Genomic DNA, 26603 nt, shown 5'->3' on the forward strand with positions numbered 1-26603 from the left:
AGTGTCCATGCATGTGTTGATTTTATTATCGGTATCCCGAAAAATAAAGTCTACCGCAAATACCCATAGTTGGATTTAGCTGCATTTTCAATTATGAGAATACAACAGAACCAGTATATATACATTATCTATAGAGTAGCCCGAAGACGTTGATTGATTGAGTCTGGGGGTGTCAGCTCAGTATGGGGTCGGGGACTGTTAGTTCCTACAGGGTTGGTGTGATTGCATGCAAATAAAGGTCAGAAACATACAAAATAAGGTTAGTCGCAACATGCTAAATAAGGTCAGTCACATGCAAAATAAGGTCAGTCACAATAATGTATGGTTGGGGGTTAGCGTGTTTAGGGTAGGGGTGATGGTCCTTGAGGGTTGGGAATAGGCTCATTAGGGTTGGAATAGTCCGCGTCTGAAGCCAAATTTCAAATCAATTATTTTTTATGGAATCAGATTCAAAATATGTTTCCTATAGCAACTTCAAATCTGAATTCAACTTTTTCATATCAACATTAAGATTTCATATCCAACTATAATCTAGATCTTAAATACGAAGATGTTTCAACAGTTCCTGCATGATCGGTACTTGTAATCTATACTTAAAATCCGACTTTTTTCGATTTAAAATTACATTTTCTTCCCAATAGTAGTCCTACTATCAATTTACAGTTTTCATATCAACATCGAAATTCCTTATCTGAAGATGTTTCAATATGGGCACTTGACCAGCTCTGACGTGTACACTGCACATTAAGGACATTCACATGCAAAATAAGGTCAGTCACATGCAATATAAGGTCAGTCGTGACATGCAAAATAAGGTCAGTCACATGCAAAATAAGGTCAGTCGCGACATGCAAAATAAGGTCAGTCACATGCAAAATAAGGGCAATTGCTATCATGCAGAATAAGGACAGTCACAAACTCACAATCATGCTATAGTGTTATGGAATGTCCTTAATGTTGGGGATTAGGGTCGAGGCTGGGGTTCCTTAAGGGTTCGTGTAATTTGGGTGGGGTTCCTTAGTGTTTGAGGGGTTTATTAGGATTGAGGTGCGGTTCATTAGGGTTCGGGTAATTAGTGTGGGGTGAGGACAATAGGATTGGGTGTTAGGACCATTTATTCCCACCCAAAATTCGCCAACCCCAGCTCTAATGACCCTAACCCAAACCACAAGAACCCTCGCCTCTACCCTAAACAAGCTAACTCCCAACCCTAACATTATGGTGACTGACCTTATTTTACAGGTCGCGACTGACCATATTTTGCATGTGACTGACCTTATTTTGCATGTTGCGACTGACCTTATTTTGCATGTTTCTGACCTTATTTTGCATGCAATCACACCAACCCTCCTCGTTAGTTCTGGCAATTTCCGTTCCGGGACATACATGAAGACATATAGAGTAGGCTACACGCGACTCTGCAAAGTGCGCTCCCAAAATGATTGACGGTCATCACACCGCCGCATGTATTCCGAAGCCTTCGATATAGATTTTAGGGTGTATTTACGCTTCAACACGCAGGATAAATGTAACACTTGGCGGCAGCTTGCTTTGTGAAAGGTTTTCCACTTCTGGTAACAAGTCAGATGAAGCAAGAGATTATATTATTTTTCGCCCGCACCATCGAGATGCTTTGACGACGGAGCTGCGATATGGCCGTGAGGTCATGTAGTCTGCGCACCCGTTTTTTCTCTTCCGTGTTATCCGTGATTGGTGAGCACATAGCAGGATAGCTACAGGTACCAATTTTCGAGTCTTTGGTATGAGCCGGCCTAACCTAACGCTCGAGAAGACGGACGCATCACCGTTACAGTATCTCGCTCTGTGAGCAAGAATCAGACCACATTCTAAAGCGGCGTTGGAATACTTAATCTTATAGCTTGCTCTTCGTGAATTTCATTGTTGAAAACGATTGCTCACATGTGTACGTGTTACCTAAAGTCGATGCCATTTCTTTTGCATTGTTGGTCAAGCTGGGATAAAGACCCATTTCAAAAACTACTCTTTGTCAGGGCCATGCAGCGATATGCTCTTTGTATGAAATTTGTCATTCAATTCAACTGCATCGCATTTCAAGAGGGCTAATTTGAAATTTTCAGGCATGGTATTGGCGTCGACATTAAACGGAGTATACTGAGTAGTCAGAATTTATTGTGTACAGAACGAATGTCGGAAAAGAGGGCGGAAATTCAATAATTACATTTCGTATCACAATTACCAATGTATAGTGCTGCATGGTACTAGGTTTACTCTTTTCCAGTATAGGAAAGTGATCAATATCGACACTATTCAGGATTGTTATGTTGGCGTACAATGTCTTCTGGTGAATTAGACTACCGCTGACTAACCTACGGAGGCTAGTTATCTATAATTAAACGGGGACAGTTTGAAATTTTGTCATTACGTCTGAAATGTTCCCGGCGTTTTTGAGGCAGAGGAACGGCGTGTTTATTGTCACACCCCACCAGCGTGGCAAATCATTTAAAAGTATGGTATACCTTCGGTTGCGCAAAACACCCGCTTGATAAGCACTGTTCTAGTCTACTCTACAGACAATCTCCATCTCCTACTTTTAGTACGAGATACTAGTCAACCGCCTTCGTACCAGTTTTATGGCGTATTAATAGACTAATACAACGTATGCTACTTATATCATAGCAATGCTGCATTCTTTCCAAGCAGTGCTGCACTGCAGATTGGAACCCTCATTACGAAGTGGCGGGCCGTATTCTTGTGGTAACTAATTATTTAGTCGCGGGCCGGACGATTTCGCTTGGCGGGCCGGATCCGGCCCGCGGGCCGTAGGTTGCCGACCTTTGCCTTAGACTGTTCACTTGGACTGGAGGTGTTGAATCCCCTTGACGTTCAGTGACCGGTCAGTGACTGTCCGTGAAATCGTTCCCAGGCCAGAGGAGGGAGGAAGTCAGGACGTCAGGACAAACCAAACGATATAAAGCAGTGGTTCCCAAATAGTGGGGAATTTCTGGATTTCTGGTGGGGAATAGACTCACTTTTGCAAAAATCTTTACCATAATTTTTTCCTTTATTAAATGTCGTTTTGAAATGCCGATAGTATCTCGACTATTTTCAGCACATTTGCAATTCAGCGATTCATAATATCAGTTCATCCAATTAGCGAGAATCGCCTAGATAGCTACACGCGATCTCCAGCAAATGTTTTTATTCATTTGCACATCATCATCGGTCACGAAACATAGTGATAGAAAAATTCTGCTTCGTTGTAATAAGAGCTCATATTGCTGAACATGTATTGAAGGGATATCATGGACTTGCTAATTGATAGCACATGCGTACTCGTTACAAATGAAATTACATATTTATGACATTTCAAGTTTTTTAGTACTGTGCGAGAGTGTAGTTTACAGCGGCTTATATATATATTGCGCGCACGAGTTCGTCAACATCAGGAAGTTTATCTGACCCATGTAATATTCGGCATGTACGTATGTAAATTGATGCTACCCCGCGCATTTGGAAGATTTGCAAACCCCTCCTATTTCTGCTGGATGCGCGTCGGGGTATAGATACATATTTACGGGGTTGCGTTTACGGTTACCAATTCAGTGTTGTGTTAATTTTATTGTGCGCTGATCAATTCCGGGGATCTTAACAATCACCAATAGCACGTACTATTTACCAAGCAAAGTCTTGCAAAATGTTATTAGAGGTAGCATTACGGTGGATATGGATAAAAAGGTTTTAGGTGGGGAATGAAGGCTCGGAATAATTCGGAAGTGGGGAATTAGCATAAAAAGGTTGGGAACCACTGATCTAAAGTGACCTAATCTGACACGCGCGAGACATAATTACACAGTGAGCCTCTACCACACCTACCCCTATCATCACCAGGATCGAGACGCACCACACGATCGATTTTCCAGTTTCCGGAAATTATATTAGAATCAAAACAACAGAAAGCCAACTGTAATGTCATCAATGCAGTCAAAATCAATCAATTAAAATGAAGAAGTTGTGAAAAATCAAGTAAATTGAAAGAAATACAGAATACCAAAGAAATACAGAATACCAGAGAAATGGGCACGTTTCCAAAATCCAGAAAAGAGGCACGATTAGCAAAACTTGAAGTCAGGTGACGAGAATGAAAACGAGGCTAGCACCGCTGCACACACAGATGAGAATGCACAATGTTAACATAAAAAAATTAGCAAGTTTCGAAAAGGAAGTGACAATACGAAGGTGTTGCAATAAAAATGCAGCTAATTCAAATACTAGCCCTGAGTGAACACGACAACTGTCAGTAAAGGAACAATCAATCAATGTATGAACAATGAACATTGTCAGAAATACAACGAAATACCACAAAATGGTCAAGTGTGCAAGATTTAAAAAAAGAGGCAGGTCAAACAGCTCGAACTCGATACACTCAAAACAACAGTGTACGCCTTTACCACGTATCTTCGCCATCGCGAGGGGCAAGGTTGAGACAAGATACTGTCTTTCTTTGTATTCTCCTTCTAAAATATTAATCGAGAAATGAATTCGAGCAAATATGAAATGATACTTTAAAATGCTATCATATTCCGAAAACCTTGATACCAGTGTTGGGATGACTCGAGTCACCTTTTTCGTATGACTCGACTCGAGTGACTTTGCTAAAATGACTTGACTGGGAGTAAAATTTACGGGTCAATTTCAAGTCATCAAGTAATCGGTGTCAATAAAGATCACTGTATCTTGATGTTTGGATTGTTCGCGAAACGCTGGTGTAACCCATGAGAGCGACCAATCATCAAATGATCGTGCGCGGTACAGCACCTTCTTGCGTACCTCTATATTCGTTCATTGATTCAAAATCAATGACCACTCAATCTGCATTTCACGCAGCTGGCAAAATGCAATGACGTAATCATTAATCATGCCTCATACTTCGAAAACCAACTCGACTCGAATTTTGACTTGACTCGAGTCACCTCCAAAAATCAAGTGAATCGACTTGACTCGAGTCACCATAGAAAATCAATTGACTTGACTCAAGTCAAAATGTGCAATGACTCGCGACTCGAATGTAGTGACTTGATCCCAACACTGCTTGATACACACATTACAAATTACTGAATAAGACATTATGGTAAATATAAAATAATTTATTACTATAAGGCCGAGAGTCTTTTGCAAATCAAATTTGAAAAACATTGTGTAGCTATAATTCTAATGCAAATTAGGAATCCTAGTCCGCATCAGCGGCATTGACAAAATAGATATCCTACACTCAGAAGCCTAAGCAGCATAGTATGGTTCAACACTAACCATGATCTCCGTCCACATCCCATATTTTCACACAATCATATGTTATGTACCTTAGATCAGTGCTCTTCAACCGGGGTGGTCGTACACCCTAGGGTGTACCAGAATTCGCAAAGGGTGTACCACTCGGATGGGGTGTACAGGGGTGTACCAGATCCGAGTAACAATGAGCCGATGGCTAGCAATCAGAAATGCCGGTTTATGGGTCAGTACAGACAGGTTGACGCACAGGTTAACGAGCAATATGGTACAATGTTATCTCAAGTGTAATACTGTACACCGCTTGATTGTGATGTCATAAGCAAATATTTCTTCTATTCATTTAGCCGTCGGCAATAGACCAATGGTTCCGTTTGGTGTTGTAAAGTATGCAGTTAACAAACATGTGTTCCAGATTGGAAACAGTGGTTGTTTTCGGCAATGAGTTGCGCGTGACAGAAGGGTTTCTTACATAGAATAATTAAAGAATTGAACGGAAAGTTGCGCGTGACGTTACCACCAATTCCACTCTGGCATGTGTTCAGCTAGTCATTTGTATTTTATTGATTTGTGAGGAAACCGCCGCGATTAATTTTTGAATCCGTGCTTCCTACCCGACGCTAATAAATACCGCAATGCACATAAGTGAAGTGACGTAGCTAGCCAGGGCCGAAACAGCTTCCATATTGAAATCGAAACCCTTTTGTTTTAAAATGCCGATTGTATGTCCAATCTTTCGCCATACATTTGCAATTTAGTATTTTGTTATAAGTGATGTAAATTAGCGACAATAGACTGTGTATAGCGGCATACGATCTGAGGTTACTGACATCTCTTGCAGCCCATGTGCTACTATCGACTGTGTGTGGTGTGTGGCAGGCCTGATGCGCAGTAGGCTGGTGCGCCTGCTATCATCTCTGATCTGAATTACCGCTTCTGCAGCAGTAGCTTTACCTACTCTCCCCCCAATACTGTTACATTTAGGTAGATTATCGTTCGTTATATCATGCTGTTTTTACTCTGATACGAAATAAATTCCAATTTGCGTAGGGTTACCATACGTCCTCTTTTTTTTGACCTCTTTTTTGACTTTTTTGAAAGTGTCCTCGGAGGACGCCCTTTTGTCTTCTTTTTTTGAGATTTTTTCCTCTTTTTTGAAAATTTAGGTCAGATTTAGAGCAAATTGATATGCCGTAAATCAGCACAGAAGTGACGCTCCGGCGGGTATTTCGGAGTGAAAAACTGTGATTTTAGCTCTGAGTGAAAAGTTGACCTTTTTTTTAGTCATCCACCTAGCAATGCGGAGAGAAAAACGATATTTTGAGCTCTGAGCGGAAAGAGGACCTTTTTTTAGTCAATTGATCACCAAGGGGGAAAAATTAACCGGTTTTGCAAGTCTCAAATTTCTGAAAAAATGTCCTCTTTTTAGATTTCCAAAATATGGTAAGCCTAAATTTGCGTGGCGGGCTGCCTAACTGGCTGCGAATAGACTCTGTGACCAAATACTATTTTATTCAAATCTATTTTTTTTGACGGCAATACCTCCGCTTCTACTGGTCGGAATTGAACCAAATTTGAAGAACGTAGTTTTTATAGACAACCTAATACTTTCATGGGGTGAACAGAAAAATTTCAAATTTTTCGTCATTTATTTTTGTATAGTAAATAGAAACTTTCCTCTCGCGTAGCAAGGCGGCTACTAGTTGGAATTGAACCAAATTTGGTGTGTAGGCTTAAGTTAGGTAACCTAACAATTTTATCAAGTAGCCAGTACCAGAGATGAGCGGATTTGAAATTTCTATGTCCTAATCCAATCCAAATCCGAACCTTCAAATCCAAATCCAAATCCTAATCCATAAATTTTTCATATTCAAGTCCATGTCCAATCCTAATCCGAATCTAACTGGAAATTTAGAAAAAATACTAATTTATGCAATGGAGGGATTCGAAAATGTTCTTTCACAACCAACGATTCACTTGATTCAAGATAACTTAGTAACCATAAGTACATTAATCACTGATCTGAATAAAGTTTGTCGCCATTCGCCACACGACATTTCAATCTCCCAGAAAATAGGTAAATCCAATCCAAATCCTAATCCGTTCTTAAAAAATTGTCTAATCCAAATCCAATCCAAATCCGACAAAATTTCACAAATCCTGTTTTTTCAAAACCTAATCCTAATCCATACTCATCTCTGGCCAGTACGATTTGAGAAAAATAGTCATGTTTGAAGACCCCTAATGAACAGGGGTGTACGAGTTTTGAGCAAACCTTAAAAGGGTGTACCACGTCGAAAAAGGTTGAAGAGCACTGCCTTAGATTGCTGCGTTTGGAGTTGTGCAGGTGCATGATGCAGCACAGATCTCACCGCTTCTTCGTCATCCTTTTCAAGAACAGTCTGATGAATATTGCAGCGAGCCCCTAAATTAGAGATCATGTTAAACAATTTAGAGACAGCAAATATGTTCAACTTACGATATATGATTTGGTATAAACTGAGTTTACACAGAGCTTTTTTCTTTCCATTTCTGCCCTTCACACAGTATTTGCTCTCAACTTCAGCAGTTGCAACTCCTGGGTACAATTTTCTCACAGAGTCATTTAGACAGTGCCCCACGACAGAAGTCATTGCTTTTACCTTAAAAATTAAGACAAGTTAACACATCATTGCAGTGTCATAAGACAAATGTGGGGAAGTTTGAAGGGCAAAACGAACAAAAATTTTTGCCGCAGCCATTTCCTTCGGAACGCCACCGTAATGGAGCTGCAATTTATTGAAATTTTCACAGGACCTTCACGGTTCAGTTGCCGCGGCTGCTTAACCCGTTACATGGCACGATGTCTTCACCGTCGCACTTGCTCGACGCGATTAGGCAGTCACGTAGGCAGGCACATCGCTGTTGAACGCCGATAAATAGGAACCATTGGTGGATTGATCGCTGTTGACATTCATAACAGGTCGACTCTGCTGCTCATAATAACTTTGTGCCTGTTCGAGAGACTCATATATCTTTGTCGCCTTTTCGAGCATCAAATCGTCATGTTCGAGTAAGCGCCGATGATTGGATACCAGTAATTAACGAATCTCGTGCAGCTTCCTGTCTCGTCATCAGTTACAGCGTCAAACGAACAATCACGTGCAAGAATGAGCAATTCCTGTGACAACTCGGTGATAGATTTGCCCGGGTCTTGTTCATAAATTATATCTTTTTCTTCCGATACAGGGACTTGAGCACATAAATGGCCGCTATGAAGGTGTCCATATGTTCGAATATTGCATAGACTTCAGGAGATATAGATGCCCTGTAAGGATCGACAATTTATCGGGAGTCAAGGCGGGAATGTTCCATCTGAGTTATGAGCCTGCGTCGTCGAAGCCTCAGCTGCAGTGATGAAATTGTTGAGCATCTTTTCCCAGTGATTGAAACTTTCAGCGAATCTTGAGCAATTGGGAGGGTTTGGAGTATTAGCACTCGAATGTACTTCTCTTCGTGAACTAGCCATGCTATCCGGTTTGAGTCAATAAAATTGTCGTGACCTTTCGAGAAAAACCTTCTTGATATACACACGATTTCCTAGGCTTTTATTGACTTGAAGTGGTGTAGACTGTAGACTAAGCTACAAGGAAAGAAACTTTAAAATACAAGTAAATCAGGAGATACAAGTAAATCAGGAAACACATGCTACTCTTGAAACGTCCTATACCAGAATGATTAACTAGGCTTACCATATTTTGGAAATCTAACAAGAGGATACTTTTTCAGAAATTTGCAACTTGCAAAACCGGAGTAGAATTCTCAAAAACCGGTTAATTTTTCCCACTCTGTGACCGGTTGACTAAAAAAAAAGGGTCATCACTTCCCGCTCAGAGCTCAAAAAACCGTTTTTCTCTCCACATAGCCAGGTGGATGACTAAAAAAATGGTCATCTTTTCGCTCAGAGCTAAAATCACCGTTTTTCACTCCGAAATACCCGCCGGAGCTTCACTTCTGTGCTAATTTGAGGCATATCACTCGAAATTTGCCCTAAATCTGACCACAATTTTCAAAAAAGAGGACAAAATCTCAAAAAAGAGGACAAATGGGCGTCCTCCGAGGACACTTTCAAAAAAGTCAAAAAAGAGGGCAAATCCTCTTGAAAGAGGACGTATGGTAAGCCTAGATTAACTAACTAAAGGACAAACGGACTTAATAATTACGGAAGGAAATCACACAAAGCTAGTGCTGTGTACATAAAACACCACATATATCTAATATCTAATATAAAAACGTTTTTCACTGGCCTACTGCTAGAGAGTTCCAGGTAACGGCACCAATATATTGGAAACATTTCTTTGAGGACGATTTAGATACAAGCGGAAGTGACAGCCCATTTGATGAGGCAGAATGGGTGAAGTGGGAATGTACCGAGACAAAAGTAGTGAAATGTTTGTCAAAGACAGTGTTGCCAATTTAGCGATTTTGCTATTACAGAGAATGCTCAATTGCTCATTACCGAGAATTTACATTACCAATAATACTGTTACCGAGAATGGATATTTCCGAGAATGACTTTGCCGAGACTGACATTACCGAGAATGCATATTGCTATTATTTTATTACCGGGAATGTATATTTCCGATAATTACTTTACCGGGAATACATTCCCGAAAATGGACAGTACCGAGAATACATTCCCGATAATGGACATTACCGAGAATGACATTAGCGAGAATTAACATTACCTATAATACTGCGGTCGAAGACGAGCAACGCCCCGATCAGGATCGACCGACTGAAACTCAACTGCTGCTTATTCTCGCCTCTCCGTGTCTTCCAAACTTAAGAGATTGCATGATGATTTCGGATATAGGCCACACTATCCAGCAGATAATCTAGTTCACACATTTGAAAGCAACCATTCTGTCAGTTGATTTGAAGTTTATAACATGACTGACATATAAATACAACGAAACGAACGAACTGGCGACACCCGAGTGATTTTACACGAGACATTCCGATGGTAAACATATAATAGTGATATCCACAGATTTAGCGTCCAGTATGGTCAATTGAAACCAAATTCAAAAGCTTTCAGAGCTATATGCTCGCATCCTTCTTAAGATCGCTATTATATATATTTACTCAGTTAAGAATGTATGCCACTCTTGTCAGAAAAGTTATATGCCTGTTGCCAGTCAACGCTTCCTCACAGAGTCGCTTCAAATTTTCGCTGAGTGTAACGTATTTCTTTCTTCTTGTACGCGGTCTCTGGCCTGAGGAAGATTGAATTAGATCCACTTCCTTTTGCATGACATCCTTCCTTCGAAAATACGACTTCAAGTTCAGACAAATAGGGTCTATCTTGTATAGTTTAAATTAACAGCAACATTCGATAATAAACTTACTTGATACATTTTAAAAAATTCGAAAATTTACGTGGCAACCCTCAACCAGTATGCCGATGCCACCCTTCAACGGAGTTGTTCGTTCGGTCCATCCCGTCAATCGTGTGTCGCCGCACCTTCCACATGCTGGGTGGGAATAGTGCCCACCTGACACTGCCTTGTTCAAGGTTTGTCCTACCTAATGCACAAAAGATATTAAGAGAAATATGCCCATATTGATAGAATATTATTAAAGCCTACCGATATATGTATCTCGAAAATAATTAGCCAAGTCGTCGGCAATACTTGGCCAAATGGCCAGCCATTGCCGGAGGAAGTCAATATATTAAAGCATCGTTCAACAGTGACTGTGGCACAAAAGCCAGGGCCGTCAAGGACTTCCCCTGCAACAAAACATGTTATTATCAATTAGCGATAACGCCAGTTATTATCAATTAGCGATATCGCCATTGGCTAAACAAAGGCTTGCTTGACTGGAGAAGCCGGGATAAGATTGATATTCAGTTTTTAATACGAACTCCTGCACCTTTTTCTGTACACTGTTGCTTAGATGGAACAGGCACCCCGTAATTTTCACATTCAGAAACTCATTCGAAAATGCCCGAATGGCTGCCGATTCAAAGTCGGTCATTAGGGTTTTTGGTTGCAAGTTGGGCCTTCTTTGTTTTAGCACCTGTTAATAAATGTATCCATATTAGCCTTGCATAGTAGAATATGCAGAGCAGAATCCAAGAATGTAGTAGGTCAACCACCGCTAGCATAGACATTTGTATAAAGAAACCCATCGGGAAGAGTTAATTGTTAACCCGCTACATGCAGTAAATCTTTGTAAATATTGACGTCTTTATGCGTCAAGAGCGCATAAACCCCAGGAAACGTGTCTTGACCCTTGACGAAATGTATTGCGTACGTCTGACCGAATAGATTTGGTACCGTTTTAAATGTGCCGTCATCGTGCCATTCCGGGTACCTGGCGAATGAATGAGTATTCAGCTGAAGGAAAATATCCTCTCCCGACATGTATATCCGATACTTGAGACACGTCTGCTATAAAGTTGTTTAATCTCGCATGAATAAAAAGCGATGTTATCGTAACCTTTCCATGTTGTCAAGTAATTCGTCGCTTGAAAATACGACAAATCTCATATAAGTAGCAGACCGTCCACTGTCATAGAGCATCAGATTTACCCCTCTATCCGTTTTCAAAGGACCGATTTACAGGTCTTGTTAGGATCTTGGTAAAGAGGGATGAAACAAATAGCAGTGTAATAATTTCGCAAATAGCACAAATGTTCTTATACATTACAACTTGATAATTTTTGTTTCGAGTGCGATTGATGGTTCCTACCTATCGCAATCGCTCCAAAGGGACTTAACTGGGCTGATTCCATAGAAGATGCATATATCTGAGATGGCAGTTCGTTGCTTTGACAGTTTCGAATTTTCATTCTAGAACAATACATATATACTATTTGGTCATTGCTGGACAGCACCAATTTATTGGTTGATGTAACTATACATACAGTTGTAGGCAATGTTCCCTCTAATTTTTCAAGAGTCTGCGCAAACACGCCAAGTCACTGCGCAGGCCCTCGGACAACAGTGCGCAACCACCCTCCAATAGGGTGATCAAACTAACTACTGGGAGGGCTACGTCCCCCATACCCCCTGCGGCTCTAGGCTTCTTCCGGTACTTATCATCTACATTGGGTGGGCATTTAGTAGTAGCGTCCCTAAACGCGCGAAGCGCGAAAAATTTTCTCTAATTTATAATTGCATCGGCCAATATGACCGGGAATTGCATATATATTGCTATCAATTTTTATCCGCTCCCTGCTCACATAATCAGATTTACCGGTAGAGCTGATCCAGTGAGGTGTGTTGGAATAGATAGGCCTTCTAAATAATAATAAAACATCTTCGGGCGTACCTGTTGATATAATGACTTCGTTACATGATGCTATTTCGTGACCCCCTATCTGCTATTTCAAAAGATATTGAAATCGCCAAAACGTACTAAAGTAAAAGACGTACATGATTTCAAATTGGTATTTCTTAACTGGAAAATAATGTTCCCTCGATATGGCATTTGTCTTGTTGTGGGAGTCGGATCGCCAGGACAGGAACATTCGGTGCCAGCCATTTAGGCGCCCATGGACATGGACAATTAGCCTTCACATATATTTGTATATATCGAAGTTTTCGGTCAGCACCGGGGCAGTCTTTTTCGCCCAAGGTTTTCTCGCTGCTGATCGTTCTGGCGCACTTCTTGAATTCGCATGTTACATAGCCTTTAACTTCATATGCCTTGGCGCGTCATGGTGCGGTAATAGCCGACGCCCAACTGCCCATTTCTATAAATCATGCCTAATTTTGTTGGGAAAGGGTACCCAATAATCAGATATCTTACAATAATAAAACGCGTATAGCGCGAAAAAAATTCCTAAAAAATTTCAAAAAATACACCATGATTTATGGTAAGTCTCGAAATAATTTTGGACCCCCTTCGAGCTCGGCCCCTCCAATTGGAGGGTTTGGGGTGCGAAAGTTACGGTCCTGAGTACCTTACGCAATTTTCATGCCACGCGAAGAAGACTATCATTCGTTGGTTTCTCGCAGATTAACTTCAAGATAGCCCATTGTTATTTAAACTTTGGTATGCCATATTATTTCGCCATTCCCAGAAAATAATGCGCTTTGAAATGATATCAGTATCGCTCACGTGTACGAGGCCATACTAAAATAATATCTTCCGTGAGGCGCAGGTGATTGTCAAGTCCAATTTCTTCACGGAGCGCAATATTTACCTTTGCGCAACGCACTTGTACCTCGGTTTCAGACTTCAGTGATAACACTATTTGACCCTGGCAATATTCCATTTTAATTTTCACGAATCTTAGCGCCTGCGTGGTCCATTGGACAACAGTGCGCAACAACTATAAAAAAAAACATCATTTCTGATTTTTTGTGCGCAGCGTAGATTTTCTGTGCGAAGAGACCGTTTCAGCACTGCGCATTTGCGCACGTGCGCAGCTTGGAGGGAACATTGCTTGTAGAATTCATTTAATACAGATATTTCGAGTTGCCGTTATTCGTAAAAACAGATTATAAAGAAATCTGCCGTTTTTGCTTATTCGTAAAAACAGATTATAAAGAAATCTATTAGATACGTGAAATAATAATCGATCACGGTTACATAGATTTTTTACGAATGCAATAGATTGCGATTACTCGAAAGTACCGTAATCGATTAGAATTACAAATCAAGATTAGCCCAGCTGCCTGAATATAAAAGCTCAGAAGTTCATCACGATATAGAATGATATCCGTTAACGCATACTAAACACTACCAAACTATAAATAACATACCTTTGAACCATTTCTTCTGCCTCTACCGTGGCAAAACTAGCACAGTGATTATGTTCTTGGGATTGCTGTAGAATGTCTGGTGGATCCGACCCATCAACGACTTTCAAGGAACACCGACATTTATTTTTGTCGTAATGAGTGCATATCCATGAGTGCTGTAAACATCTGATAAGTGCCAAGCTTAACTGTCTGATTCAGCCGATCCCTAGAGCATTCAAAACTGCAACTATGTACTATAACCTGAGCCCAATAAGATCACACAAATTATATTGTCATTGTTAAGCTTTATATTTGTATTCAATAATGATATATCCTTTCGGAAACCAGGAATCCGTCGCAACTTGGATAAACGCCAATGCTCTCCCTCGTTTAAAACAAGGCATATAGCAGGGATATCTAAAACTCCGGGATGTATCTCTCGTTTTAGAGGCGTGCAATAGGAGTGCCACCTCGAACGCATCGATAGCGTAGATCAGGGGTTCTCAACTTCTCTTGTGTAACGGGCCACATTTCAACAGCAAAAGACGTTGCGGGCCGCAGAACAATATTACCGTGTATTTGTGGGCTACAATTAAATTTAGGCTACTGTAGCCTATTTACCACTCGTATACGGGCATTTAGTACATTTTTATGCAGGGGTGGGCAATTATTTTCCTCCGCGGGCCAGACGAGAAAAATAAATACGTTGGCGGGCCGAGTGAAAAAATTAGCTATATTCTCAAGCGTATTTTAATTTTATTTCTAAATTACAAAGTGACGGTTAAATACAAAAATATCTATTAGCTGTCATGATTCGAAACAATGTTAAACATAATACATTTTAGCTTTCTTTAAACCCCTATCCACGTTCTCCTATTAAGACTCTAAAACAGTGGTTCTCAAACTTTTTATATGCCTCCTTTTATGATATAGTGAACAATTTCGCGCCCACTTATCATCATATCACAAAATATTAAAAAGTGCAACCAGATAGTTTGATGGCATGGAAGATTATGGCTGTTAATGAGAGAATTGTGAAATATCAAATCGGACAATGCACAGTGCAACAACTATACGCTGGCGGTATAGCGCGCGGAGCGCTAAATTTTTTCCATAAACTGCGGCTTCGCGCCACCCTTCTGATGCTGTCACGTCTCCCAGCTCGAGAACCACTGCACTGAAATGTGCGTGCAATAGTACAAAGCTTATATTATTGGTCGCTACCTTCCGAGCAGTGTGCACTGTGCAGGTTACACAGCCTTTATGTTGAGCGAAGCTTGCAGTTTTTTTTAACTTCGCACTCCCTTGACCGAGTGTATCGTGCTTTTGTCGTAAGATCTACTTCAATTAAAATCCTTAATCTCGGCGACATGATCGGCAAACACTGAAAGGATGGGTTTCCCCCTAACTGCGAATCTTTAGTGCTCTAAATTATAAACCTAAACCTTCTTTGAATTTCAGTTTTCGGCTTTTTTTTGGCATATCGTTAATCCTTTATGGGCGATAGATATGATGAGTCATATACTAATCGCGAGTACTGATTGATTTGTGTTATGAATTAAGGATTTGGAAACATATCACGTCACATATTGAAACACACACCGTATAATGCGTAATGTTACAATGTCAACAAGGAAGATTTGAACTAAACTATATGGAAAGAGTGATTTATTGTGACTTCAATTATTTGCTACTCAAACTTTGCCACATTGCCTTTATTTTAAATCTGGATTACGCATGCCAAGTATACGTAGGCAGCGTAGCCTAATAGTGGCATATTAATGAACAGGATTCAAAGTAAACAAATTTCCTTTTCATTTGATACAGCCCATGGTTTTAGTCATTCAAAAAGCAAGTTTTGTGTTTTGAATTCTAGACATCCTTTCGCGGGCCGCACAGAATAGCTTCGCGGGCCGCATTTGGCCCGCGGGCCGCACTTTGCCCAGGTCTGTTTTTATGCATTATAAAGCATCAATGGACAGCGTTCGTAAGTTTGCAGCTGCTGCTTATTGTGAGAATTTATATCTTCTAGCGCCGCAATTAAATCCCTTCATGCAGCGTCCATTGCATTCATTGCCAAGTCGGTATATGCAACTTAAAACCCTTCCACCAGAGAACCGAACTCTCTGTTTCAATGCTTGAGTGAGCAATTATAAAATTACGGTAACTTTTGCGTTACAGAGGCCATTATCACACTGAGCTCTGAGTGATATGAGAGGAAGTCTGGCGTTCGGGGCCATTTCTGAGCAAACAAATCAACCATTCTCTTTTCCTTCCATGCCTGGGGCCCTACATCAACAGTTACAGAGTTAGCTTTGCCAAGTTAATATTTTTCGCTGGCCCCCTCACCACGTTTGCCCAGCCAGCGTTTCCTCTGCATATATGTCCAGGTCCACTCTGATAAAATTCAACCAGAAAATTAGTTATGCAATGTCGGTGGATTTGTCCGAGGTTGGGTTAAAGCAGTCTACGCGGCAACGTGTTTCATAACATGCGACCGACTGACATTGACGTAAGTCGTCTGGACACGATTGAATCAGACGACTGTATCTTCGAAATTTGTCAGGTGATATTGTCTTTGCTGCTAGGTTCCGGAAACAGCAAATATTCGCACAGTATGTTAAGGTCTTATTGAAATCGCACCGTCTGTAGCAGATTTCTAGGATTTAGCGATATTCCAAGTAATTTTGAACGATGCGTCTATAACGTTGTCGGCAATCTCAACAACCGTCCGCAGTGAGTCAAACACTCTTTAAAATTGCAGGCGAACTACGTAGCGGGATTCTCTTGAACCAGAGTCCAGCAGAATACCGATTCAAAACAATAACAATCTGAAGTCGAGCATATATCAAGAAACGAGAGCACATTAAAGCAGTGGTTCTCAAACTTTTTCAGACACACCCCTTTTTTGATAGAGAATAATTTCGTGCCGCCTTATCGTCATATAACAAAATGCAACCAGAATGCTACAAACGGCCACTGGCGTAGCAGCATGCGCTGCCGCCCCTGGCTCTCGCTTAAAATGCCGCCCCTCCTAAGTAGACCGCAGCAAATTTCGACTTGGACTCATGTTCAAACAATCTTGTCAATTAAAATGATTAAAAATAATATGCCGCGTCTCAGCCTCACCGTCACAACGTTAATAAGGCCAAAAATAATAAAGACAAGAAATGACGAACGAATGTATTGTGAAAATAGAAAATCAATAGCCGCCTCAAAGCAAATTCAGCGATAATATCCTCAAATTAAAGTTTTTAAACGCAGTCTCTTTCTATAGACAGAATGCATAGAGCTGATAGCCGACCATCATTCATGGTAGAACGTAAATAAGACTTAATCAGTTTGAGCTTTGAGAAGCTCCTCACACAGCTCGCAATTTAAACACCAATGGTCAGATAAAGTTTCAGACACGAGCATAAATATGGTGTCGAATCAAGTAGCTTTGCAACTAACCGCTGTAAAACATCAAACGCTGTTGCACTACGATCAAACGTGGTTTTACTGCTCCGCACCACCCTCTCCACCCTTTTAAAATCTCAAGTTAAACAACTTCAAATGATCATATATATATCTTAATTTGTGTTCGTCCTAGAGGCCTCATATTGGTTTGTACGAAAAGCTAGCAATCTTCTGATTTATATGATGCATAAGTCGAAGGTATGAGGCATGACAATTTTCGCAGCTAACTCCAAATAGTCCACCTTGTCGTCATAAGTGCTTCTAAAAGAGATGGTGAATAAATTGTGACTGTCGCTTTGCAGCAGCGCGCGGGAATTCAAAAATCGAAAGCTATGATTTAAGTGGTGTATGCCGGAAACCTAGTTTCAGCTTCAAGTTTAAATCTGTCCAAAGCTTGAAACATGCATCGTCTAACTTCTTCAACAACACTGAGGCCAGCATTTTCTGATCGTTCGTCACGCATTCTCCTTTTTTGCGAACTCTCCGAACGATAGGCCTTGGCATCTATTTCGGAGTGGTTCCATCGCCATGTTAACATTTTAATTCGTGTTTTCAAAATCAACGCGACACTAGCTTTCGATCGAGACCTGTTTGATTAAATTTTAGGTCATGGGACGCCAGCTATAGGACTACCAATTACGCTTCTTTTAGCCGACTGTGTACACTGTGCCGAGCGAGATAGTGTAATGGTGATGCGTCGGGCTTCTTGACCGGTAGGTCGTGGGTTCGATTCCCGGCCGGGTCAGACCAAAGACTCGAAATCTGGTATCCGCGGTTACCCCGCTAGGCGCTCAGCAATCACGGAGCAGAAAAAAACGGGTTGCGGACTAGATGATCTTATCCGTCCGTATCGCATCTCCGTCGTCAAAGCATCTCGATGGTGGAGGCGAAAAAGAATACCACATCTCTCTCTCACTGTGCAGCCTCATTTTGCCGCCCCCTTGGAGCCTGCCGCCCCTGGCGCTGAGCCAGAACCGCCAAGTGGCTGCTACGCCACTGCAAACGGCTATAGTTTGATGGCATGGAAGGTTATGACTGTTGATGAGAGAATTCTCAAATATGAAATTCGGACTATACACAGAGAAAAAACCATGAACTGAAGACAAATTGCGCGCAGCGCGAAATTTTTTTCAGTTGACCGCAGTGTCGCACCCCTTTCAGATGCTTTCACGCTCCTAAGGGGCGCGCCTCCCAGTTTGAGAACCCCTGCATTCAAATATTAGTAATCATACGAAACAGGGACGGTGCGATAAAAGAGCTAAGTATTTAAATTAATTTGTTACAATACCGTGTCAGCAATGATTGAGTTTATAATGAAAGATGTCGCGGGCCGCAAAATAATCGTCTGCGGGCCGCATGCGGCCCGCGGGCCGCGGGTTGAGAACCCCTGGCGTAGATAATACTGTTGGCGATTACTGTGAATATCCCACGACTGCTGACTGACATGAATTTTCTTGGTTCTCAAATAACTGCCTAGCAGACATTCTGGTTATCTCATACAGAGCTAAAAACGAATGTACCAAATATAAGTAACTGAAAACATGTGTATTTTAATCAAGGCGGGTATTTTATTCAAGGCAAGATACACAGCAAATATAACCAAAAAACACAGAGCAGATAAGACCAAAACTGCCTAGCAGACATTATGCTTATCTCATATAGAGCTGAAAACGAATGTACTAAATATCAGTAACTGAAAGCATGTGTATTTTAATCAAGGCCAGATACACAGCAAATGCAACCAAAAATCACAGAGCGGATACAATCAAAAATTACTAGCTGATAACAAACGTATTTTTTAACCAAGGCAAGTTACGAAGCAGATACAACTAAAAGTCACTTGTTGATGTCAAACATTTTAATACAGGTTAGATCAGGGGTGGGCAAACTACGGCCCGCGGGCCGCATGCGGCCCGCAACACCGTTCTGTGCGGCCCGCGAGAGTCTAAAGAAACTTGTTAAAAACATTGATAGAACGCGTACTAAAGATCGAATTAATGCAGGGACTTGATTAAATTTTTTCTTAGCATCTTTCATCATGATACACCTAAGGCAGTGGTTCTTAAACTGAGTGCGGGGAAGCATCTGAAGGGCGCCCGAAGCGGAGCTCAACCGAAAAATTGTATCGCGCTCCGCGCGATTTCCATACAAGGCATGTAGGCTATTGCTATGTGTTTAGTCTGAACTTCATTTTTAAATATCTCTCATCCACAATTGTAACCTTGCATGCCATCAAACTATCCGTTAGGTTTGCTAGCATCCCGGTTGCTTTTTTTGATATGATGATAAGGGGGGCGCGAAATCTTTCACCACCATAAGGGGGCGTGTCTTAAAAAGTTTGAGAACCAATGTTCTAAGGTCAATACTTCCTATAATATTTTTTTATGTTTAATTGCTGGCGCGACACCCTGATCTCAAGGCCCACGCAGTCTGACAGATTTCAACTGCTAAATACCACAGAAATCCTAAACGAGATTGACATAATTGGGATCACGAGTGTTATTTCAGATTGGTAACTCCAGTTTTAATTAGTTCAGTGATGTGCTCATAAAAAACGATTCTCGCGTGTCTAAGGTAAATTCGTTTTCCGTATGCGTAAATTAGGGTATATATATTTCAATCTTGTTCTAAGAATCGGGACAACCGACATTCATCACTATAGTTTTGACAAATTGGTTATTGAGGTTGACCAGCCTATGAAATCTCGCCGCTATTTCTGACGCGTGTACGATATCATCAAAGCAATGTTTGTTTTGTTTTAAATAAGCATATATATTATCTTCATGTCCTCACCATATAATCAAATACCAATATTGCGTTTTGGTTTATAATCCCAATTTTAAAGAGCTTTTCGGAGGTACTGCAATATACAATTAAATGGTATATTAATATTGAAAGGAACCCGAATATTTTCGGCTGACACTGGTCAGGGGTAATCGAAAGCAACTAGGTGAAAGTGTGAGCGGCCCCTCCCAATGACGCGAAATCTGTCGTCTCGATAATTTTTCGCACAAGCTGGATTATATAACAGGTGTTTGCCAATGGCAGAATATATGGCCTTCGAACGCTCAGCCTCCAGCTTAAGTGGATGAGTCAAGGGTGGGCTTTTCATCGAGCGTGATGAACGTGTTCTGATAAATCCAGGGACAATTTTATATAGTGCGGCCCGCGAATGGATTCTGATGTCGAATGCGGCCCGCGAGCTCGAAAGTTTGCCCACCCCTGTTCTATACTGTGATTCCTATGCACGATGTCTTTGCGCGCTGTAACGGCTCATATCATGAAGGTAGAATAGGCTATTCGGATTGGGACTTTTGGTAAAACATTTCAGTAAGACCTTGATTATACGATGAGCGATACTCCGGTGACTTGTTTTGCTCATGAACTGTCGAGCAGCGGTAAGTTTAATATTAAATCTGACACGCGTAACAGAATCGCGTTATATATTTATATCACGATTTCATCCGTTCTAATCTTGCTGGATCGGTGCGGTTCATTTCGTCGAATGGCCTTTGTCACATCTGTATAGCAGCATTCGACCAACTAGCATTAGAGATATTCTATTCTGCGAAATATACAGGTCTCGAATGAGCCCTGTTTCTCCGCGTACCGTTCCGCCTATTTAATCGACTGATCTACGGGACACATGCAGTATGCACTTTCGGACCAAATTCATAAAAATGCCTATACTGACATATGCAGAATATTGCTTTTTGGGCGGAAAGTGCATGAGCCACGTACAGGCCCGGAAAAACATATTTGAGTATCAGGACTCAATTCTCAATACAACATGAAAATACAGCATATCTCAACGCTGCAGAAAACGTTTTGTACAAAGAACGGATCTCAAAGATGTATCTCGGTGACAACAGGAAAATTCCTGGTAACTTCAATAAATCTACAGATTGGGGATTTCATTCACGTATTCCAATTACAGCTGAAAAGTACAAAAAACTCAACGTTTCGGTGAGCGGGTTATCTACTTCCTCATCGATGGATCGGATTATTCAAGTTGTAGCCTACTAGGCTGGTTTGCCTGGGCTTGATTTTAACATTTCACCGGCCATATAACTCGTAAGCCGACTCCAGTAGAGTAATTGTGATTTGATGCGTCAAATTTGTGATGCACCTTAGTGTACCAACAAGTACTGGTGTCCCTATGAATATTCGGGCGCGGCATTGGCTGCAACGTGCACACTTTTTGGGCAAGCACTGATATAAACCGTGGTGCTGTCCGTTACACGCAGCTGAAAATGCAGAATAGTCGGTTCACTCATCCTTGCGCGCATGTCCAGTACTGCGTAAATTTATCAATAGCTTAAACAACTGAGATCTGTTGAATTGCGATAAATTTAGCTGTTTTATTATATCGGATATAAAAAAAAACAAACGGGACACTATACGTGACGATCACGCAGTTTGCATGTGCCCCGGGCCTAGGTTTGAGAGCTCATTCGGAGTCTCATGTCACACGTCACACGAATATCACACACGAGATAAGCATTATCATTAAGAGCATGCGCATGCATGTAGAGCAACTGACCGCAATCAGCACACAGACATAGAGATATTCACTGCCTTATATACCGTCGGTAAATATTATACTACTATTTACGGTGAGTGGAAATATTGGAATATAAGGTATGTCAGATGAAACTACGCTACGCAATATAATTACGATAATTTAACAGCTTATCTATCTTATTTTTATCTCCAAACCTTTCGTATTTTGTCCAGAATACCAACTATACGGACGACATCAAAGCAATTCCCCAATAAAATTATGATGATGATTATTTAGCATAGCTGCTAGTCACACTTGACATTCTATACTGTGATTCCTATGCACCATGTCTTTGCGCGCTGTAACGGCTCATATCATGAACGTAGAAAAGGCTATTCGGATTGGGACTTTTGGTAAAACATTTCAGTAAGACCTTGATTAGACGATGAGCGATACCCCGGTGACTTGTTTTGCTCATGAACTGTCGCGCAGCGGTAATTTTAATATTAAATCTGACACGCGTAACAGAATCGCGTTTTATATATATATCACGATTTCTTCCCTTCTAATCTTGCTGGATCGGTGCGGTTCATTACGTCGAATGGCCTTAGTCACATCTGTAGAGTAGCATGCGACCAACTAGCATTAGAGATATTCTATTCTGCGAAATATACAGGTCTCGAATGAGCCCTGTTTCTCCGGGTACCGTTCCGCTTATTTAATCGACTGATCTACGGGACACATGCACTTTCGGACCAAATTCATAAAAATGCCTATACTGACATATGCAGAATATTGCTTTTTGGGCCGAAAGTGCATGAGCCACGTACAGGCCCGGAAAAACATATTTGAGTATCAGGACTCAATTCTCAATACAACATGAAAATACAGCATATCTCAACGCGGCAAAAAACGTTTTGTACAAAGAACGGATCTCAAAGATGTATCTCGGTGACAACAGGAAAATTCCTGGTAACTTCAATAAATCTACAGATTGGGGATTTCATTCACGTATTCCAATTACAGCTGAAAAGTACAAAAAACTCAACGTTTCGGTGAGCGGGTTATCTACTTCCTCATCGAAGGATCGAATTATTCAAGTTGTAGCCTACTAGGCTGGTTTGCCTCGGCTTGATTTTAACATTTCACCGGCCATATAACTCGTAAGCCGACTCCAGTAGAGTAATTGTGATTTGATGCGTCAAATTTGTGATGCACCTTAGCTTAGTGTACCAACAAGTACTGGTGTCCCTATGAATATTCGGGCGCGGCATTGGCTGCAACGTGCACACTTTTTGGGCAAGCACTGATATAAACCGTGGTGCTGTCCGATACACGCAGCTGAAAATGCAGAATAGTCGGTTCACTCATCCTTGCGCGCATGTCCAGTACTGCGTAAATTTATCAATAGCTTAAACAACTGAGATCTGTTGAATTGCGATAAATTTAGCTGTTTTATTATATCGGATATAAAAAAAACTAACGGGACACTATGCGTGACGATCACGCAGTTTGCATGTGCCCCGGGCCTATAGGTTTGAGAGCTCATTCAGAGTCTCATGTCACACGAATATCACACACGAGATAAGCATTATCCTTAAGAGCATGCGCATGCATGTAGAGCAACTGACCGCAATCAGCACACAGACATAGAGATATTCACTGCCTTATATACCGTCGGAAAATATTATACTACTATTTACGGTGAGTGGAAATATTGGAATATAAGGTATGTCAGATGAAACTACGCTACGCAATATAATTACGATAATTTAACAGCTTATCTATCTTATTTTTATCTCCAAACCTTTCGTATTTTGTCCAGAATACCAACTATACGGAGGACATCAAAGCAATTCCCCAATAAAATTATGATTATGATTATTTAGCATAGCTGCTAGTCACACTTGACATTCTATACTGTGATTCCTATGCACGATGTCTTTGCGCGCTGTAACGGCTCATATCATGAATGTAGAAAAGGCTATTCGGATTGGGACTTTTGGTAAAACATTTTAGTAAGACCTTGATTAGACGATGAGCGATACCCCGGTGACTTGTTTTGCTCATGAACTGTCGCGCGGCGGTAATTTTAATATTAAATCTGACACGCGTAACAGAATCGCGTTTTATATATATATCACGATTTCTTCCCTTCTAATCTTGCTGGATCGGTGCGGTTCATTACGTCGAATGGCCTTTGTCACATCTGTAGAGTAGCATGCGACCAACTAGCATTAGAGATATTCTATTCTGCGAAATATACAGGTCTCGAATGAGCCCTGTTTCTCCGGGTACCGTTCCGCTTATTTAATCGACTGATCTACGGGACACATGCGCGTTCGGACCAAATTCATAAAAATGCCTATACTGACATATGCAGAATATTGCTTTTTGGGCCGAAAGTGCAGGAGCCACGTACAGGCCCGGAAAAACATATTTGAGTATCAGGACTCAATTCTCAATACAACATGAAAATACAGCATATCTCAACGCGGCAGAAAACGTTTTGTACAAAGAACGGATCTCAAAGATGTATCTCGGTGACAACAGGAAAATTCCTGGTAACTTCAATAAATCTACAGATTGGGGATTTCATTCACGTATTCCAATTACAGCTGAAAAGTACAAAAAACTCAACGTTTCGGTGAGCGGGTTATCTACTTCCTCATCGATGGATCAAATTATTCAAGTTGTAGCCTACTAGGCTGGTTTGCCTCGGCTTGATTTTAACATTTCACCGGCCATATAACTCGTAAGCCGACTCCAGTAGAGTAATTGTGATTTGATGCGTCAAATTTGTGATGCACCTTAGTGTACCAACAAGTACTGGTGTCCCTATGAATATTGGGGCGCGGCATTGGCTGCAACGTGCACACTTTTTGGGCAAGCACTGATATAAACCGTGGTGCTGTCCGTTACACGCAGCTGAAAATGCAGAATAGTCGGTTCACTCATCCTTGCGCGCATGTCCAGTACTGCGTAAATTTATCAATAGCTTAAACAACTGAGATCTGTTGAATTGCGATAAATTTAGCTGTTTTATTATATCGGATATAAAAAAAACTAACGGGACACTATGCGTGACGATCACGCAGTTTGCATGTGCCCCGGGCCTAGGTTTGAGAGCTCATTCGGAGTCTCATGTCACACGTCACACGAATATCACACACGAGATAAGCATTATCATTAAGAGCATGCGCATGCATGTAGAGCAACTGACCGCAATCAGCACACATACATAAAGATATTCACTGCCTTATATACCGTCGGTAAATATTATACTACTATTTACGGTGAGTGGAAATATTGGAATATAAGTTATGTCAGATGAGTCTACGCTACGCAATATAATTACGATAATTTAACAGCTTATCTATCTTATTTTTTATCTCCAAACCTTTCGTATTTTGTCCAGAATACCAACTATACGGAGGACATCAAAGCAATTCCCCAATAAAATTATGATTATGATTATTTAGCATAGCTGCTAGTCACACTTGACATTCTATACTGTGATTCCTATGCACGATGTCTTTGCGCGCTGTAACGGCTCATATCATGAATGTAGAAAAGGCTATTCGGATTGGGACTTTTGGTAAAACATTTTAGTAAGACCTTGATTAGACGATGAGCGATACCCCGGTGACTTGTTTTGCTCATGAACTGTCGCGCGGCGGTAATTTTAATATTAAATCTGACACGCGTAACAGAATCGCGTTTTATATATATATCACGATTTCTTCCCTTCTAATCTTGCTGGATCGGTGCGGTTCATTACGTCGAATGGCCTTTGTCACATCTGTAGAGTAGCATGCGACCAACTAGCATTAGAGATATTCTATTCTGCGAAATATACAGGTCTCGAATGAGCCCTGTTTCTCCGGGTACCGTTCCGCTTATTTAATCGACTGATCTACGGGACACATGCGCGTTCGGACCAAATTCATAAAAATGCCTATACTGACATATGCAGAATATTGCTTTTTGGGCCGAAAGTGCAGGAGCCACGTACAGGCCCGGAAAAACATATTTGAGTATCAGGACTCAATTCTCAATACAACATGAAAATACAGCATATCTCAACGCGGCAGAAAACGTTTTGTACAAAGAACGGATCTCAAAGATGTATCTCGGTGACAACAGGAAAATTCCTGGTAACTTCAATAAATCTACAGATTGGGGATTTCATTCACGTATTCCAATTACAGCTGAAAAGTACAAAAAACTCAACGTTTCGGTGAGCGGGTTATCTACTTCCTCATCGATGGATCGAATTATTCAAGTTGTAGCCTACTAGGCTGGTTTGCCTCGGCTTGATTTTAACATTTCACCGGCCATATAACTCGTAAGCCGACTCCAGTAGAGTAATTGTGATTTGATGCGTCAAATTTGTGATGCACCTTAGCTTAGTGTACCAACAAGTACTGGTGTCCCTATGAATATTCGGGCGCGGCATTGGCTGCAACGTGCACACTTTTTGGGCAAGCACTGATATAAACCGTGGTGCTGTCCGATACACGCAGCTGAAAATGCAGAATAGTCGGTTCACTCATCCTTGCGCGCATGTCCAGTACTGCGTAAATTTATCAATAGCTTAAACAACTGAGATCTGTTGAATTGCGATAAATTTAGCT

The 26603-nt window shown here is 41.1% G+C and overlaps 2 long non-coding RNA genes across 2 annotated transcripts in view; one reads left to right on the forward strand and one right to left on the reverse strand.

Annotated features, from left to right (window-relative positions):
* The window catches only part of LOC145448464 (uncharacterized), a 459562-nt gene that overhangs the window by 172851 nt on the left and 260108 nt on the right, over positions 1 to 26603 (forward strand). The gene's annotated exons all lie outside the window — the stretch shown is intronic.
* The window catches only part of LOC145448842 (uncharacterized), a 131542-nt gene continuing 123256 nt past the window's right edge, over positions 18318 to 26603 (reverse strand). Inside the window, exon 2 of the long non-coding RNA XR_013918035.1 lies at positions 18318 to 18373. This is a non-coding gene — a long non-coding RNA (uncharacterized LOC145448842). The remainder of the gene's footprint in view (positions 18374 to 26603) is intronic.

Source organism: Botryllus schlosseri, chromosome 10 (assembly GCF_051294905.1).
Source record: "Botryllus schlosseri isolate E-star chromosome 10, Bs_hap1, whole genome shotgun sequence".
Lineage (NCBI taxonomy): Eukaryota > Metazoa > Chordata > Ascidiacea > Stolidobranchia > Styelidae > Botryllus > Botryllus schlosseri.